The 13,799-nt window shown below is 42.5% G+C and overlaps 1 long non-coding RNA gene across 1 annotated transcript; it reads left to right on the plus strand.

Moving 5' to 3' along the window:
- Positions 1 to 11,779: 11,779 nt before the first annotated feature.
- On the plus strand, positions 11,780 to 13,792 carry LOC124021300. Its single transcript, XR_006836230.1, has 3 exons — positions 11,780 to 12,081; positions 12,886 to 13,013; positions 13,657 to 13,792. It is a non-coding gene; the product is annotated as an uncharacterized LOC124021300 (long non-coding RNA).
- Positions 13,793 to 13,799: the final 7 nt, after the last annotated feature.

Consider the following 13,799-nt stretch of genomic DNA (forward strand, 5'->3'; position numbering starts at 1 on the left):
GCGCCAGGAGGCGCTCGGTGAGTGGGGGGGTACTGTCATGTTTTGTCATTTATTATCATGTCTTGTCCCTGTGCTTCCCCTTCTATTCGTTTCCCTCTGCTGGTCTTATTAGGTTCTTTCCCTCTTTCTATCCCTTTCTCTCCCCCTCCCTCTCTCCCTCTCTCGCTCTCTCTCTCTATCGTTCCGTTCCTGCTCCCAGCTGTTCCTCATTCTCCTAACTACCTCATTTACTCTTTCACACCTGTCTCCTATTTTGCCCTCTGATTTGAGTCCCTATTTCTCCCTCTGTTTTCCGCTTCTGTCCTTGTCGGATCCTTGTTTGATGTTTGCTGTTCTATGTCCTCGTTCCGTCCTGTCATGTTTTTTGCCTTCTTCAGATGCTGCGTGTGAGCAGGTGTCTAGATCAGCTACGGCCTGCGCCTTCCCGAAGCGACCTGCAGTCTGTGGTCGCATCTTCAGTTGTTCCCCTCTACTGACTAGAGGGTTTCAGTATTCCTGTTTTGACAAGTCGCTTTTGGGTCCTCATTCACCTGCACAACACGGACTCCATCCTAGCTGGAGGGGTGCTCTCATTTTATCTACCAACATAGACAGGGCTCTAACTCCTCTAGCTCCACAATGAGATAGGGTGCAGGCCAGGCAGCAGGCTGTTAGCCAGCCTGTCAGTGTAGTCAGCTCAGCTATCCCCATTGAGACCGTGTCTGTGCCTCGACCTCAGTTGGGCAAAACTAAACATGGCGGTGTTCGCCTTAGCAATCTCACTAGGATAAAGACCTCCTCCATTCCTGTCATTATTGAAAGAGATCGTGATATCTCACATCTCAAAATAGGGCTACTTAATCCCTCACTTCCAAGGCAGTTATAGTCAATGAAATAATCACTGATCATAATCTTGATGTGATTGGCCTGACTGAAACATGGCTTAAGCCTGATGAATTTACTGTGTTAAATGAGGCCTCACCTCCTGGTTACACTAGTGACCATATCCCCCGCGCATACCGCAAAGGCAGAGGTGTTGCCAACATTTAAGATAGCAAATTTCAATTTACAAAAAAAACTATGTTTTCATCTTTTGAGCTTCTAGTCATGAAATCTATGCAGCCTTCTCAAATAACTTTTTATAGCTACTGTTTACAGGACTCCTGGGCCATATACAGCGTTCCTCACTGAGTTCCCTGAATTTCTATCGGACCTTGTAGTCATAGCAGATAATATTTTAATTTTTGGTGACTTTAATATTCACATCGGTAAGTCCACAGACCCACTCCAAAAGGCTTTCGGAGCCATCATCGACTCAGTGGGTTTTGTCCAACATGTCTCTGGACCCACTCACTGTCACAGTCATACTCTGGACCAAGTTTTGTCCCATGGAATAAATGTTGTGGATCTTAATGTTTTTCCTCATAATCCTGGACTATCGTACCACCATTTTATTACATTTGCAATCCCAACAAATAGTCTGCTCAGACCCCAACAAAGGAGGTAAATTGGTAAATGTACATTTTATGTTGCATTGGTTTAAACCGGAGTGAAATAGAAGTCGGTCTCTGTCTTTCTCTGATCAATCTAACCTAGTGGTTAGAGCAGTGGGCCAGTAACCAAAAGGTTGCTAGATCAAATCCCTGAGCTGACAAGGTAAAAATCTATTGTTCTGCACCGGAACAAGGCAAGTAACCTAGTTCCTAGGCCATCATTGTAAATAAGAATGTGTTCTTAACTGACTTGCCGAGTTAAATAAAGGTAAAATTAAAACATCTATCACAATATGATTTGTTTGAATGCATTTTACACACACAGATCCTGTCACGGTATCTCCATAGCAACTCAACATAGACATGAAGCTCCATCCTGAGTCTCCACCCTACCGCCACAGACCTCCTGTGACCAGCAAGACTCTTTCATAAACCTGGGTCGTAATTCACTAGACACCAAACAGAAGAAAGCAGACAAAAACGTGTGCACTAATAAATATGACCCTGGATACTGTGTAGCATCAGTAAACTCACGTTCTCCTTCACTTAACAACTATGAACAACAAGGTACTTCTGACAGTCGTCCAGTAAGAAGGAAGATTGGATCTCCATTCATTGCCAAACCACCGACCAACTGGACTCAGCATCTCTCTCTCTCTCGGTTGAATGTTAAGCACAGACAGACTGGTACCCAGTGCCCAGGCTACTCACACCCTCAAAGCACTTTATTCTTTCATTTATGCACATTTTTGTGGCATTGTATTGTCTATGCTGGCTCTATTCATTTCTGTGTCTTGTCAAATCTCCAGCGATAAAAGTATGCTAATTAGTCATGTGGAATTTATACTGTGGAATGCACAAGTGGAAACGGGATCAACTTAAGGCTTTGATGCCATCATGCAAGAATGTTTTTAAACTGAACTGTTCTATTGGTCTAGCAATTTTGTTTTTTTAATGAGACTTGTTTTAAAATTATTTCACTCTGTGGCTTCAGTAATTCTAATCTCTCTCTCTCTACATTAAAAGCTCAAAACCATTTAGTGGCGCTGTTAAACGGACAATAGATGAGGTAGATGTTTCTATTTTTAATCATGTCCATGTTCTTATGTAACCTGCAATTCAGTTTTCTTTATTGTAAACTGCTTAAGTGCACCATTGTAGCACATGCATTTGTGTAAATTAAACCCTGTCTATATATCTGACCATTGTCTTGTAGACATTATACATCCATTTGTAATACACTGTACAAAGATATTAACTACATATATATCAACTGTACATAGTCACTTTCACTCCTGCTCTTATCCCTTATTGATCCCTCTCTATTCTCTCTCTTTCTCCTGCTGCAACAGAATACAGCACTTTCTCTTCTCATGTTTATGCACCTTGGTAGCATTGTGTTGTTTAATGTGCTCAGCTGGTAATAACAGCAATCTCCCCTTGTATCAAAGTGACATCGAACACCTCACTGCACCACGTTATGCAAGTATGATCAGTAGAGAGACAGACGGAGAGAGAAATGAGAGGGGGGGTCAATGAGGGGTAAGGGGGGGAGCGAAAGTGACTCAAGTTATCTATTAATCCATTGCCCCTGGGCAGTCAGACAGAGCAGAAGTCCAGCTAGAGTACTAGAGGTGGTAGCTGGTGATAGAGGGAGTCCTAGACATGAGAGGTGCCAGTGTTCCGTCGCAGAGATTCAGGAGGACATTAACCAAGCCTGATCAACTTATCCCCCAGCCATCACAAGCTGGACTCGGTAGACATATGTTTGCTATCAATGTGGGGTAAGGAGCTGAAACCTGACATCCCTCCCCACCCAACTTGTTGCTGGAAACCCTGAAACCAAACCCTCTCCTGCCATCTACTGGCCAGACACCAAAACAGCAGCTACAATGTTCCCCATGTTGCTGTAGAGCTGGTGTTCCCTAACCTTTTCACTCAGGTCCCCCTTCCAGCATTGGGGAACGTCCCGCACAACATCTCTTTCTATGGGCACAAGCACTGTTCATGATATAAACTGTTCAGACCCCTCTTGTTGGTGGATATTTTTTTTCTTCTTGCAATTCTATACATGTTGCCATGTCTAATGTGTATTGATGTGATATTTCAGTCAAACATTACACAGGTGATCAAATATTCAAAGCTTGGTGATGAGTTGGTTGTTTGAATCAGCTGTGTAGTGCTAGGGCAAGCAAAACAATGTGCACCCAGGAGGAGCCCCAGGGCAGAGTTTGGGAAACCCTAAGCTAGTTGACTGCTGTGGCTAGCCAAAAATGACTTGTTTTGAAAGTTGGATCATCTTATTTAAGTGTTCTTACACTATGATTTGTAACATTCAAAGCAACTGGTAATCGTCCATGGCAGGCATTGTTGTCACCTTCGCTTGCTACATAACGTCTGAGTGATAGGAAGCATGAGCACCAACACCAATCAGCCTACACCACTGCACACACATCCGTTGTTACTATGACAGCTAGTGTAGCCATGTCAGCAAATGACTGCTGTCTGAGCACACACATCTGATTTGGTCACTTGTAACTTTAAAAAACAAAACTGATTTGAGCATTAAGTTCTGCAGTGTGAAGAAGGCTTTAGAGATGGGCCCGATCCAGGAACAACCCCTAGTCCAGCTATTCAATCTGCCTCGATGTACATTTACATTACATTTAAGTCATTTAGCAGACGCTCTTATCCAGAGCGACTTACAAATTGGTGCATTCACCTTATGACATCCAGTGGAACAACCACTTTACAATAGTGCATCTAAATATTTTAAGGGGGGGATGGGGGGGTGAGAAGGATTACTTTATCCTATCCTAGGTATTCCTTAAAGAGGTGGGGTTTCAGGTGTCTCCGGAAGGTGGTGATTGACTCCGCTGTCCTGGCGTCGTGAGGGAGTTTGTTCCACCATTGGGGAGCCAGAGCAGCGAACAGTTTTGACTGGGCTGAGCGGGAACTGTACTTCCTCAGTGGTAGGGAGGCGAGCAGGCCAGAGGTGGATGAACGCAGTGCCCTTATTTGGGTGTAGGGCCTGATCAGAGCCTGGAGGTACTGAGGTGCCGTTCCCCTCACAGCTCCGTAGGCAAGCACCATGATCTTGTAGCGGATGCGAGCTTCAACTGGAAGCCAGTGGAGAGAGCGGAGGAGCGGGGTGACGTGAGAGAACTTGGGAAGGTTGAACACTAGACGGGCTGCGGCGTTCTGGATGAGTTGTAGGGGTTTAATGGCACAGGCAGGGAGCCCAGCCAACAGCGAGTTGCAGTAATCCAGACGGGAGATGACAAGTGCCTGGATTAGGACCTGCGCCGCTTCCTGTGTGAGGCAGGGTCGTACTCTGCGGATGTTGTAGAGCATGAACCTACAGGAACGGGCCACCGCCTTGATGTTAGTTGAGAACGACAGGGTGTTGTCCAGGATCACGCCAAGGTTCTTAGCGCTCTGGGAGGAGGACACAATGGAGTTGTCAACCGTGATGGCGAGATCATGGAACGGGCAGTCCTTCCCCGGGAGGAAGAGCAGCTCCGTCTTGCCGAAGTTCAGCTTGAGGTGGTGATCCGTCATCCACACTGATATGTCTGCCAGACATGCAGAGATGCAATTCGCCACCTGGTCATCAGAAGTGGGAAAGGAGAAGATTAATTGTGTGTCGTCTGCATAGCAATGATAGGAGAGACCAATGTAAAGCTCACTAATTGTCCAGTCCACATACCCGGTGTCCCATTTTCCTGATTAGACGGAGACCATGAGAGCCAGCAGTACTTTGACCCTCAAGTGTACAGTACATTTGAACAGACTCACTTTCAGCCAATTACGATGCAATCTGGATGCACACTAGTAAAGAAAATACATTTTTACTTTCTGACATCTAACTTTTTGTCTTGTTTTATTTACAGATCCTTGCAATACCACCAAGTGGACCAATGTTCCCAAGGCAGTTGGTATGTATACTGAACAAGAATATAAACGCAACATGTGAAGTGTTGGTCCCATGTTTCTTCTGCTGAAATAAAATATTTCAGAAACTGCAGGAATGCCCACCAGAGCTGTTGCCAGAGAATGTAATGTTCATTTCTCTACCATAAGCCACCTCCAACGTCGTTTTAGAGAATTTGGCAGTACGTCCAACCGGCCTCACATCCGCAGCCAACGTTTTTGGTGTCGTGTGGGTGAGCGGTTTGCTGATGTCAATGTTGTGAACAGAGTGCCCAATGGTGGCTATGGGGTTTTGGTAAGGGTAAGCATAAGCTACGGACAACAAACATAATTGCATTTTATTGATCGCAATTTGAATGCACAGAAATACTGTAACGAGATCATGAGGCCCATTGTGAGGCTCTTTTAAAGGTATCTGTGACCAACACATGCATATCTGCATTTGCATTCATGCGAAATCCATAGATTAGGGCCTAATGAATTTATTTCAATTGACTGCTTTTTCTCATATGAACTGTAACTCCGTAAAATGTTAGACATTCTTGCATGTTGCGTTCATATTTTTGTTCATGTCACGCCCTGGTCAAAGTATTTTGTGTTTTTCATCATGTATTTGGTCAGGGCAGGGTGTGACATGGGTTTTTATATGTGGTGTGTAGCTTAGTGGGGTTGTAGCTTAGTGGGGTGTTCTAGGAAAGTCTATGGCTGTCTGAAGTGGTTCTCAATCAGAGGCAGGTGTTTATCGTTGTCTCTGATTGGGAACCATATTCTTTGGTTGTATTGTGGGTGATTGTCCTGAGTGTCCTGATGGCCTTGTTTGATGTTAGTTGACACATGTATAGGCTGTTTTCGGTTATTGTTTTTGTAGTGTTCGTGTTTAGTCGTGTTTACGTTTGTCTAAATAAACATGGATCGCAATCGACACGCTGCAGGTTGGTCCGACTCTTCTTCACCATATGAAAACCGTGACAGTTCAGTATACCATATAAATTGTACTATATTTACAAATTGTTTTGACAAACTTAGATTCTAATAGTTGGTTAGGGTGTGCATACACACTGATTTGTGAGATCATCAGCAGTCTGGAACAACTCATGATCATTTACTATCACCAGTCACTTTTCTCCCAGTGCTGTCCATAGCCTATACTGTATACTGTGCATATGGGCCTACATTCTTTTTTTGACTGAGGATGTAATAATGCTACCATGCACTTTCATATGATTTTTTTGTAGTGTTTCTCCAATATCAACAGTTGTCTGATGCCACTTTTTGTTCTTATTTCTCAGAGTAAATAACTCACGGACACTGGAGAAGCTTTAACCAAGTTGAATTCTGCCCGAAGGTTCTGTACAGCTGTAATTCAGACAGCCAAACATTTCTCACCATCACAGTTATATACATCCAACTTAAGACACTCCTTCTCTCCAATTCTTACATCTTATGGTTCTACGGGAAGGGGGTAACCAGATACTAAACCCTGATTATTCCCTTAAGGGGATCTGACCTCATCACCTCAACCCATCCTTCCCCTAATCCACAGGTACCCATCTGTCTCCCCTATCTCAACACTTTGCTCTCCTCCCTTCCACCCAACACATTCCAAAGCTATTTGTCTTCCTACAGAGAACCATTAACTTCTGACATTAAAACCCAGTATCTTTCACCCCTTCTATTCTAGGCTTCTTCTCTATCATTTATTTAATATCTCAATGTTCAAAGTTTAGCCGATTCCAACAGTAGTTACAATAGACTTAATTTGTAGTGCATAAAACATTTTCTTTCATTTGTTTGAATAGCAGCTGTGTGGTAGATGCAAAGATGGATGTTTATTTTGTGTTTGCTTTTAATTAGTTGCGTCATTATTCAAGTGCATAATACCTAAATCTGGCACTTTTAAATGCTTTCTTAATCTTGCGGCTATTTTCTGGACAGATGCCCTACTCCAGGAGCTCTTTGAGACTTCCGATGTCCACGATGAGGTCTCGCCACCATCGCTCACAGCCTCATCAGACGGGGCTAGCAGACAACAAATGACTTCAGAAAGGCTGAGGGAGGCGAGACCTTATCTCATTGACAACTGGCAACAGTGTGGTACCAACCCAGCTGTCTTGCACTGTAGCGACCGCCTTCCGTGTCCCTTCTTCTTCTGATTTTGACAGAGCCAGGCATTCTCTTTTTGTGTTCCACAATCGGGATGCCATGATGAAAGGCTTCCTACAGTCACTGCCTCCTACTGCAGGAATCAGCCATTGACAGCAGCCCTGAACTGCATTGCTGGTTAAGGACTTGTAAGCATTTCACATGCTCCTAATACACCTGTTGTATTAGGAGCATGTGCCAATTAAACTTTGATTTGATTTTGATTTGATCCAAACCAACTTGGTAACTTTTTAGTGTTTTAAAGATCACTAATTCTATTTACCTTCATTTGGATGTCATTTGGAGTTGAATATTGTTAAAGGAATTTTTATTAATGATGACTAATTATGTATACATTTCAATCAGGACTGACTAGTCCAAATGCTATTATGTACTGTACATATATGAATTTTCTCTCTTGCTCCCATTCCCAATTGTATATAATATAGTCAGGAGTTTAGAACAATGCCTTGGTACAAATGAATGAACTCCAGACTGTCTAGAATGCTTATCTACACTGACTGACCTTGGCTTTAGGCGAGGAGGGAAGGCTCGAGAACTATAGGGCCTCTCTACCAGTATCAAGAAGAGATAGAACATTTAGAAAACGCTGACGTCATTTTCAGTTTATAACCTGTGGTAAAATGTGTATGAAGGCAGTACTCTCTTGAATTAAATGCTGTTACCTGACTTTTAAGACCGGGGCTCTGTCCATTCTTGTAAATTAAGGGTCTTACAAACCTCTTAATGCATTGACAGAGTGTTTAATTTTGATTGGGAAATAAAACAGAGGAATTTAGAATTCATTCAACAATAGCCTTTGTCATTAATTGTATTTGGATATCTGATGTCTTCTGCCTGTAGAGATCCTGCAACGTTTTTGTCTGTGTCCACAACCAGCAATTAGGGTTTGCCCTGGCAGATCTGTTGTACTTGTAACCATGGATACTAAGGATGCAGTATACCTTTATTTAGTTTGTCTTATTCCAATATGTTTGAATTTTAAACCAATCAACTTTACTGACCCATTCCTCCCTTTTAGGTTGTTATAATCTGGCATTGCCAGAGCTCCATTGTGAGACCTGCAAGGAGACCGGTACAGCAGGCATGAAATACCTGCAAAGGAGTGGCAACTGGCCTGTCACCATTTTAACTTTTGCCTCATTATTCTTTTTTGATAGATATACTTTTTACCCCAATTTTGCGATATCCAATTGGTAGTTACAGTCTTGCCCCATCGCTGCAACTCCGGTACAGACTCGAAGGTCGAGAGCCATGTGTCCTCTGAAACATGACCCGCCAAGCCGCACTGCTTATTGACACACTACTTTTTGTCTTTGCAACCCTGCCTAGAAGGCCAGCATCCCATCTCTTCACTGTTGATGTTGAGACAGGTGGTGTTTTGCGGGTACTATTTAATGAAGCTGCCAGTTGAGGACTTGTGAGGCGTCGGTTTCTCAAACTAGACACCCTAATGTACTTGTCCTCTTGCTTAGTTGTGCACCGGGGCCTCCCACTGCTGTTTTTATTCTGGTTAGGGCCAGTTTGCGCTGTTCTTTGTAGGGAGTAGTACACAGCGTTGTACAAGATCTTCAGGTTCTTGGCAATTTCTTGCATGGAATAGCCTTCATTTCTCAGACCAAAAATAGACTGTCTTACTTTCCCCTCTCCCCTAACCTCTCATCCCAGCTCTTCATTCCTTTAAATTTCAATAAAGTTCAAGCATTCCTGAAGAAGAAAAAAAAGAATAGACTGACGAATTTCAGAAGAAAGTTCTTTGTTTCTGGCCATTTTGAGCCTGTAATCGAACCCACAAATGCTGATGCTCCAGATACTCAACTAGTCTAAAGAAGGCCTGTTTTATTGCTTCTTTAATCAGTACACAGTTTTCAGCTGTGCTAACATACAGTTGAAGTACACATAGGTTGGAGTTATTAACTCGTTTTTCAACCACTCCACAAATGTCTTGTTAATAAACCGGTTAGGACATCTACTGTGTGCATGAACTTTTTCAACAATTCTTTATAGACATTATTTGACTTACAATCACTGTATCACAATTCCAGTGGGTCAGAAGTTTACATACACTAAGTTGACTGTGCCTTTAAACAGCTTCGAAAATTCCAGAAAATGTCACGGCTTTAGAAGCTTCTGATAGGATAATTGACATCATTTGAGTCAATTGGGGGTGTATGTGTGGATGTATTTCAAGGCCTACCTTCAAACTCAGTGCATCGTTGCTTGACATCATGGGAAAATCTCAAGAAATCAGCCAAGACCTCAGATGTTTTTTTTAGGCCTCCACAAGTCTGGTTCATCCTTGGGGCCAATTTCCAAATGCCTGGAGGTACCATGTTCATCTGTACAAACAATAGTACGCAAGTATAAACACCATGGGACCACACAGCCGTCATACCACATAGGAAGGAAACGCGTTCTGTCTCCTGGAGATGAATGTACTTTGGTGCGAAAAGTGCAAATCCATCCCAGAACAACAGCAAAGGACCTTGTGAAGATGCTGGAGGAAACATGTTCAAAAGTATCTATATCCACAGTAAAACGAGTCCTATATCGAAATAACCTGAAAGCCCAGCATGGAAGAAGCCACTGCTCCAAAGCCGCCATAAAAAAGCCAGACTACGGTTTGCAACTGCACATGGGGACAAAGATCGTACTTTTTGGAGAAATGTCCTCTGGTTTGATGAAACAAAAATAGAACTGTTTGGCCATATAATTACCATCGTTATGTTTGGAGGAAAAAGGGGGAGGCTTGCAAGCCGAAGAACACTATCCCAACTGTGAAGCATGGGGGTGGCAGCATCATGTTGTGGGGATGCTTTGTGGCAGGAGGGACTGGTGCACTTCACAAAATAGATGGCATCATGAAGACGTAGAATTATGTGGATATATTGAAGCAACATCTCAAGACATCAGTCAGGAAGTTAAAGCTTGGTCGCAAATGGGTCTTCCAAATGGACAATGACCCCAAGCATACTTTCAAAGTTGTGGCAAAATGGCTTAAGGACAACAAAGTCAAGGTATCGAGTGACTGTCACAAAGCCCTGACCTCAATCCTATAGAATATTTGTGGGTAGAATCTGAAAAAGCGTGTGCGAGCAAGGAGGCCTACAGACCTGACTCAGTTACACCAGCTCTGTCAGAAGGAATGGGCCAAAATTCACCCAACTTATTGTGGATAGCTTGTGGAAGGTTACCCAAAACATTTGACCCAAGTTAAACAATTTTAAGGCAATGCTACCAAACCTACTCGGAATGTGATGAAAGAAATAAAAGCTGAAATAAATCATTCTCTCTACTACTATTCTGACATTTCACATTCTTAAAATAAAGTGGTGATCCTAACTGACCTAAGACAGGGAATTCTTACTAGGATCAAATATCAGGAATTGTGAAACTGAGTTTTATTTGGCTAAGGTGTATGTAAACTCCCGACTTCAACTGTATATATACGAAAATGGTTTCGGCTATTTCATACACACCTATTGCTGACAGGTGTATAAAATCAAGCCCACCGCCATGCAATCTCCATGGACAAACATTGGGAGAAGAATGGCCTTACTGAAGAGCTGTGACTTTCAACGTGGCATCGTCATATGATGTTATCTTTCCACAAGTCAGTTTGTCAAAGTTCTGCCCTTCTAAAGATGTCCCAGTCAACTGTAAGTGCTGTTACTGTGAAGTGGAAACAGTGTTCAGCTGTGCTAACATAATTGCAAAAGGGTTTTCTCATGATCAATTAGCCTTTTAAAATGATAAACTTGGATTAGCTAACACAACGTGCCATTGGAACACAGGAGTGATGGTCGCTGATAATGGGCCTCTGTACACCTATGCAGATATTCCATTACAAATCTGCAGTTTCCAGCTACAATAGTAATTTACAACATTAACAATGTCTGCACCGTATTTCTGATCATTTTAATGGACAAAAAAAATATGCTTTTCTTTCAAAAACAATGATATTTCTAAGTGACCCTAAACGTTTGAATGGTAGTGTATATCAAGCAACTATTTTTATATTCCACAACTATTATCAGATTAACTGTTTTTGTACAGATAATTATCAGACTACTTTCACAAAAGTAGTGTACTGGGCCTTTACTGGTGCTGTAGTCGCAGATGTCTTTAGGTCTTTAGACCAGGCATTTTTTTCCTACTGCACCCCACAAAAAAATGTTTTTAACGAATTGCAGCACCCCACCCCAAACTACTTCCCGCGGCTATGCGTGCTGGACGGTGCCTGAACCTGCCTTGTTGGTTCTTGACTGGGGTTAGCTAACTAGAATTAGAGCCTTCTGGCTAGCCTGTAATTTATGGTTGTAATTACGTTGCGTAACAGCAAAATGTCTATGTACTTGTCATTTGGTTGTAACTAACATTTGTTTAAATTGGCTAGCTAATGTTTTGAAGAGAACAGGCTAGCTCCCTGTAGAATCTAGACCAGAGTGGATGCCCAGGTGTGAGGCTGATGCAGTGCCCAGACGAGATGAGAGCAATCTTCTACAGAGTTAAGGTCAAATATCTCGGATTATATCTTGATTTCAATGTTAAACAAATTTGAAGATTTACATTTTTTGGCTTACTAATTGAGCTGCTTTTCTTGGGCTCTCGAGTAGCGCAGCAGTCTAAGGCGTCACTACAGACCCTGGTTTGATTCCACGAGCAGCCGTGATTTTATTTTACTAGGCAAGTCAGTTAAGAAAGTCTTATTTCCAATGACGGCCTAAGAAGAGTGGGTTAACTGCTTTGTTCAGGGGCAGAACGAGAGATGTTTACCTTGTCAGCTCGGAGATTCGATCCTGCAACCTTTCGGTTACTAGTCCACTAGGCTGCCTGCCTCCCCGGAGTCTCATATGGCAGCGCACAATTGGCCCAACGTCGTCCGGGTTGGCCGTCATTGTAAATAAGAATTTTAACTGACTTGCCTAGTAAAATAAAAAAAATCCTGAAATTGTCTATCAGATGAAGCTAGGTAGTTGTTGCTCTAATTCAATGTTCATGAAATGAAACAGCCACATCATAATCAAGTAGTCAAGCATCTGCAGACCAGCCTATAGAACAATAACAACGGGCTCGCTAGTTATTGTTTTACATTGACATTTTAGTCATTTAGTAAAGTGCCTTGCTAAAGGGCACATCATATTTTTCCCCTAGTCAGCTCAGGGATGAACTAGATCTGTATTATATTCCATAGTTTTTAATCTAATTGCACTGTGTTGCTATCTGTCTCATGCTATACAGTTAATTCGCATGACGATTGAATTCTGTTGAATTGTCAAGTGGACTAAACTCGTTAAAATAACTGTGCCTCTTTCAGATCTGCCAAACACAACTCTGTCTCTGACAGATTCTCCCTGTGCTGACCACCGATGGATGTTACACATGAGAGCTGCCGTTGATGGACTCCTGGTCAAGCAACACAGGGAGAAAGACATCCTGAAGCAGGTGGATGGGACATACAGCTCTACCACCAGTGTCATGACTGTGTCATTAGCTGCCACAACTAAACTAATTTACTCATGTTTATTGCGCCATATAGTATGTTTTTTAAAATCCATACAAGATCTAGGGCAACTGTGCCTCAGAGTGGTTGGCTAAGCTAACCTTCCTGGTTGGCCCTGTCAGTTGAACAGCACCACTGTCTCACAACCCCTCTGTCTCAGTCACCAGTAATTATGCTGCAATAGTTTGTGCCGTGGGCTAGGGTCATCTTTTCTTATCTGGTGTACTGTGTGTTTTTAGGCATACTCTCACTAATCCCCCTTCAACACATCATAGCAACATGCTTGACTGAAAATCTTTAAACATGTATATAGACTTCAGTGGAGGCTGCTGAGGGGAAGACGGCTCATAATAATGGCTGGAATGGAGTCAATTGAATGGTATCAAACGTGATTTCCATGTGGTTGATACCATTCCATTGAATCCATTACTGTGAGCCATCCTCCCCTCAGCAGCCTCCACTGATAGACTTTATGGAGGTGATGCTGTTGCACATCAAATTTCATATGTTATGCCAATATGTCAAAGTTCTCAATGAGGAAGATGATGTTCAGAATGACATGTTCATGACTGTTGATGTTCACAGGACTCTCCAATGCTATGTTGAACGAGCACCGCAGATGAAAACAGATAGCTTCTCTCTACCACACCTTCACCAAGTCATCCAATTTTTTGCTTCATTTTCTAAAATAAATACAGAATTAATTTTGTTTCTAATAGTTTTTTATG

Source organism: Oncorhynchus gorbuscha, linkage group LG03 (genome assembly GCF_021184085.1).
Source record: "Oncorhynchus gorbuscha isolate QuinsamMale2020 ecotype Even-year linkage group LG03, OgorEven_v1.0, whole genome shotgun sequence".
NCBI classification, from domain to species: domain Eukaryota; kingdom Metazoa; phylum Chordata; class Actinopteri; order Salmoniformes; family Salmonidae; genus Oncorhynchus; species Oncorhynchus gorbuscha.